General features: G+C 50.0%; 1 long non-coding RNA gene across 1 annotated transcript; it reads left to right on the top strand.

Moving 5' to 3' along the window:
- The first annotated feature begins 591 nt into the window (after positions 1-591).
- LOC112604853 lies at positions 592-4482 on the top strand. Its single transcript, XR_003115294.1, has 2 exons — positions 592-665; positions 2214-4482. It is a non-coding gene; the product is annotated as an uncharacterized LOC112604853 (long non-coding RNA).
- The last annotated feature ends 1407 nt before the right edge of the window (positions 4483-5889 follow it).

Genomic DNA, 5889 nt, shown 5'->3' with positions numbered 1-5889 from the left:
TAGAGCAGGTAAGAGGAGCACTGGGGAGAGACCGAGTTTGCCTGGAGGGAGTTCAACAAAGTGGGAGGAGAGAGCTGGACAAAGAATATACACTCTTCCAAGGAGTTACGATATTCAGAAAGCGAGGGGATGGGATGGGAGCTGGAGCCACGACACGGTTCTCAGGAACGGGGAAATCACATGTTTATCTGCTGATGGGAAAGATCCCTTCGAGAAGAAATTAAGGCTCAAAAAGGTCAGGTTATCCCGGAGCTAGTCTGGTCCAAACTCTTCTTCCCACCCCTAAGCTACTGAAGTGATACATTTAAGTCTTCCCAGCCCTCCGGCCTTATATGAAATCCCATTAGGGCAGTTTGCATTTTTACTTTAACGGAGCCATGTGATATTTAGTACCTTCGGTCAAGACGCCCCTCAAATCAGTTTTCGGGCTCTGAGTCCCAGCACGGCCTACCGCGCGCTTTCGAAACACCACCCTTGTCAGCTGACCAGTTCTCCTCCAATCCCGCCTCGGGGGCGGGACTCGGCGCACGGTCTCTACAGCAACGCCTTAGCCAGACGGTGCTCAGGATTTCGGGACCGCGCGTGGCGCTCTCAGATGACGTCCACACCCGCGGCGCTTGCGTGACGTAAGCCCTGCTCAGGAAGAAGACTCCGCAGGTCCGCAGGTATGAAAAGGAGCACGACCTCGCACACTGCGCATGCGCCACCTCGGGTGGCCTCAAGGTTGCTGTCGGGAGTTGGGTTTGAGGTCGGCACCGTCTGGCTGCTGTCTCTTTAACCTGAACCGGAGAAATCCTCCGCGATGCTGCAGTTTCTGGCTGGCTTTCTCGGAGCCACCTTGCGGGCAGATATCTGAGAATCATAGTTCATTCTCTTCATCTTGCCCATCTCTTATCTCTGCTGGCGAGTTCTTCGTGGCATCCCAGTCTGAAAGTGTTAGTCCAACTCCCAATTTGCTGTTGCCCGCAAGCTTCCTCTAGCAGGCCATCTCCCTTCGAAACAGATGCTTTCAAATCTTGTGTCCTGGAAAGATTATTAACCGTGCTCTTTAGCCCTGGTGTTTGTAAGGGTAACCAGGCTACGACTGAGGACCTGAGAATTTCGGCTTTGAATCAAGTACTTGAACTTTTACCTGCTAGGACCCGTGACTTTTGTTGACTGCTTGTGACTCTTTCTGTCTTCTTTCACATTTTTAGCCAGGATCCAAACAGCTAGCCTTGCTAAGTAAATGACCTCCAGAAAAACGAAGTATCGGCCGGGCGTGGTGGCTCACATCTGTTACCCAGCACTTTGGGAGGCCGAGTTGGGCGGATCACTTGAGGCCAGCCTGGCCAACATGGTGAAACCCTGTCTCTACTAAAAATACAAAAATTAGCCGGGCGTGGTGGTGCGCGCCTGTAATCCCAGCTGCTGCGGAGGCTGAGGCAGGAGAATCGCTTGAACCCTAGAGGTGGAGGTTGCAGTGAGCCGAATTTGCACCACTAGACTCCTACCTGATTGACAGTGAGACTCCGGCTCAAAAGAAACAAAAACAAACAAACAACAAACAACAAGCAAAAATAAAGTATCGCTGTTCTAAAACTTGGAATTCCTTTACGTATTCATTTGCTGACATTGATTAAGCACCTATTCTTTTTTTTTTTTCTTTCATGAGATGGAGTCTTGCTCTGTCGCCCAGGCTGGAGTGCAATGGCGCCATCTCGGCTCACTGCAACCTCTGCCTCCCGGGTTCAAGCAATTCTCCTGCCTCAGCCTCCCAATTAGCTGGGACTACAAGCACCTATTCTTTCCTGGATACTGTGCTGAGCCTGGGGGCTACAGTGAGGATGACATTTGTCTCTGACATCATGGCACATTTAGGTGATTAATTCAAGAAACATTGAAGTCCCAACTCTTTGCTAGGTACAGTTTAGTTTATAAATGCTCATTGAAAGAATGAAGTGTGAACTAAGATCTAGCATGAGGCTGGGATTCGGTTTGAATTGAACCCTGCCCCTGCTCGTTAGGCGCTGTATTAGCTGGAGTGACTTCTGAACCCTCCTGCACATCTATTTCATGATTCATAAAAATGGGCATAATAATGCCTACTTCCTTAACGTATCATGAGAGTTAAACCTCATGCTATGGTTTGGGGAGCCTTTTGTTTCCACTTCCTTATGATTCTTCCCTTCAGAAAAATGAAAAATTAAAAACCCTGTTTTCTCCTTACGCAGAGAACACCACCACTAATAAACTGCCTCCTGACCAGCACATGGCCTTAGCGTTCATCCACAGATGCTCCTCAAATTGTTTTAAAAACAGCTTTTTTTAAAGCTGTTTGTCTGTGAAGATTAAATGAGTTAATAATGTATGCAAAGCACTTAGCATGGCTACTGGGCACAGTGGCTCACGCCTGTAATTCCAGCACCTTGGGAGGCCGAAGCGGGTGGATCACCTGAGATCAGGAGTTTGAGACCAGCCTGACCAACATGGCAAAACCCTGTCTCTAGTAAAAATACAAAAAAATTAGCCGGGCATGGTGGCCCATGCCTGTAATCCCAGCTACTTGGGAGGCTGAGGCAGGAGAATCACTTGAACCTGGAAGGCAGAGGTTGCAGTGAGACGAGATCTCGCCATTGCACTCCAGCCTGGGTGACAGAGCAAGACTCTGTCTCAAAAACAAAAAGCAAAAAACAAAAGCAGCTTTTGTCCAGAGGCTGCTTTTTGTGGGTCTGTATGCTGAGGCCAAGTTATATGTAAGCAGAGCCCTCCCACCTCACCTCCAAACAATGTCTCTAAACCATCACAATCTGAAAGGAAAAGAAATCCCTTTCTTCAAATGCATGGTGACCTGAAGCTAGCCAAGGGCCTGCGAGACTGGGTCGAATCCCCGGTTACTGTCTGAGGAGGGACGCCGTGCTGTAAGGGTTGGGGAGCCGGTGTCTGGCTTCCTTGTCACCACAAGACCTGTGGTTTCCAGCTCTGTCTGCATCCAGGTCCCACTAACCAACGGCAGGAGAGAAAACAGTCGTGCACACAGGCGGACATGCACACACACACCCGGCGCCCCAGACGTGCACAGCCCTCAGAGGAAGTGGAGCACCAGATGTTCCGGGTTTCCTGTTCGACGCTTCCACAGCTGGTCGAGTCTGTGGTTGTGGTTTGTCTGTCTCGCGCTCATGTGAGAGACAAAAGCTGGGCTGACGGGAAACCTCTTCTCTTGGCCCCCACTCCCCAGCTCTGACTGATCAGGAAACCTGGCAGGTCAGAAATTTCCTGAAACACCCAGAGCTGGATTCTCCCACGAAGAAGCTGAACCCCGACTCCCATCCCCGAGGAGCAGCCCCTGGGCTGATGAACAGGCCTTCCAGAAACTGGGGCGGTGAAAACCTCTACAAATATCCCGTTTAGAAAGATCACCAGTCCTGCTGAACGGAATGAAACGGAGGCCAGGTTGCTATGGTCTCTACTCCAATGCCTGGCATCGAGCCACTGCTGCAAAACACTCAGCATATGAAGGAATGAATGAGGAACAGAGAACTTCACCTTTGGGGGTTGGGTGTAAAAGCCCCAGCAGAGCCCCAAATCCCATAAACAGCTTTGGATTCCAGTAGACAAGCATTTGATGCAGCCAGGTGCTGCCGACTTGCTCTGTGACTTGGAGCAAGTCATTTAGCCTCTCTGGGCCTGGCGTCCTCATCCGCAGAATGAGGACAATAATATTTACTTCACAAAGGTGTGAAGGCCCCGTGAGACACCGCACGTGGATTTCATTGTTTGCCCATCGTAACTGCTCCAGAGAGGCTGGGCTCCCTTTTCTCCTTGCAACACTCCTGTTTATTTCAGGAGATACTCTCAAAGGGAAGCAAGACAAAACGAGGAACAACCAAAAACACTGATCCCGGGACAACTGCCCGGTGGACAGCAGAGCAAGGGTACTGGTGCTCTTCGCTGGGGGAATGTTGGGAGAAGGGGCTGGAGCCATCCCAGGGTCTCTAGGCTCTGGAAGGGAGCACCCCATGTCCTCCTCTGGGTGTGGAATAGGGTGAGTGTCTTGGGGGTGGAGGGAGAACAGGCAGAGTGCACTCTCACCCCTTAGCTCTGTAGTGATCTTAATGATTAAGGCTACTGTTCAGTCTGATTTGGACCTGAACAACAGGGACCCCTGCCCAGAGGTCCATCCTTCAGCAGGCTGCACTCTGGCCCCCACCACTGCAGCCGTCTCTGTGAGATGAAGCATCTGCCGCTGAGCGTAGCCATCACGGCCACTGCCCCTGAAATATGACCGACTAGGTTCAAATGTTGACTCTGACACTTAGAAGCTGTGCCACCTTGGGGCAAGTTACTTCACCTCTCTGTGCCTCACTTTCTTCCTTTATAAAATGGGTAAAATAATAACCACACCATTGGTTGTCTATGAAGGTTAAATGAGTTAATAATATATGCAAAGCACTTAGCATGGCTACTGGCACAAGGGTCAGTAAATGTTAACTGTTCCACACATGAATGTGTTTGATTCTTACAATGCCCCCATAGGTAGGTTCTGTTATTAGCTGTGTTTTACACATGAGAAAACTTAGGCACAGGAGGTAAAGTAGTATTTGCAAGGTCACACCGATAAGTAGCAAGGCTGAGGCTTTACTCCAGTTCTTTTTTTTTTTTTTTTTGGAGGCATCTGTCACCAGGCTGGAGTGCAGTGGCACGATCTCGGCTCACTGCAACCTCTGCCTCCCAGGCTCAAGCAATTCTCCAGCCTCAGTCTCCCGAGTAGCTGGGACTACAGGCATGCACCACCATGCCTGGCTAATTTTTGTATTTTTAGTAGAGATGGCGTTTCATCATGTTGGCCAGGCTGGTCTTGAACTGACCTCAGGCGATCCACCTGCCTTGGCCTCCCAAAGTACTGGGATTACAGGCATGAGCCACTACACCTGGCCTCCAGTTCTTTCTGACTCTGGTGTGTGTGGCTTTACTACCTCCCCCAGTTGCATTTTTTTTTCTCTCCTGGGAGTCCTTCACCTTCATCCCCACTGCCACTCTCACCCCCCCTCCCTACCCCATACTACCCCCACCCCATTGATGCTCAGCGTCTCCCTGCTGTCCAGGATCTCACCACCTGCAACCTCCAGCTGGATTTGCCATTTCAGATCAAGGTCTTGACTGATGTTTCCCCGCAAAAGCTGACCTTGCAGAGTGACTTCGTACAAGCCATTGTTCCTGGCTGGGAATCACCCGAGTTCATTCATGAGAAGGTCCCGAGTGATCTAGGACTGTTTGTATTTTAACCCAAAGAAATGAGTCTTTTGGGATAATTTCGGGCACAAAGAGCAGTCTGGCAGGGGACACATTTTTCATTTGTTGCTTTGGTGAGGGAGGTAATCCTTTGGTTCACCCCTAAAATCCCACCGCTCCCCTCCCGCTGTAGAAAGCTGACCAGATGGGAGGAGGCAATGTGGGGCAAGGATTCTCAAACTCAGCATAATTATGGCCTGAGAAACTTAAAAAATGCACATTCCCAGGTCCAGGCTTTCGGTCTCTGAACTACATTTTTTTTTTTTTTTTTTTGAGACAGAGTCTCATTCTGTTACCCAGGCTGGAGTGCAGTGGCTTGATCTCCAGCTCACTGCAACCTCTGCCTCCCAGTTTCAAGCGACTCTTGTGCCTCAGCCTATTATGTAGCTGGGGCTACAGGTATGCACTATCACGCCTGGCTAACTTTTCTATTTTTAGTAGAGATGGGGATTTCGTCATGTTGGCCAGGCTGGTGACAAACTTCTGGCCTCAAGTGATCTGCCTGCCTCGGCCTCCCAAGGTGTTAGAATTACAGGTGTGAGCCACCGTACCTGGCCAGAACTACATTTTGAGAAATACTGGTTTTGGGGCAAGAGACACAGACCTAGGTTCAAGTAC

The sequence above is a fragment of the Theropithecus gelada genome, chromosome 1, assembly GCF_003255815.1.
Source record: "Theropithecus gelada isolate Dixy chromosome 1, Tgel_1.0, whole genome shotgun sequence".
NCBI classification, from domain to species: domain Eukaryota; kingdom Metazoa; phylum Chordata; class Mammalia; order Primates; family Cercopithecidae; genus Theropithecus; species Theropithecus gelada.
The sequence above is the reverse complement of the archived record's forward strand: the minus strand, read 5'-3'. Positions and strand labels throughout refer to the sequence as shown.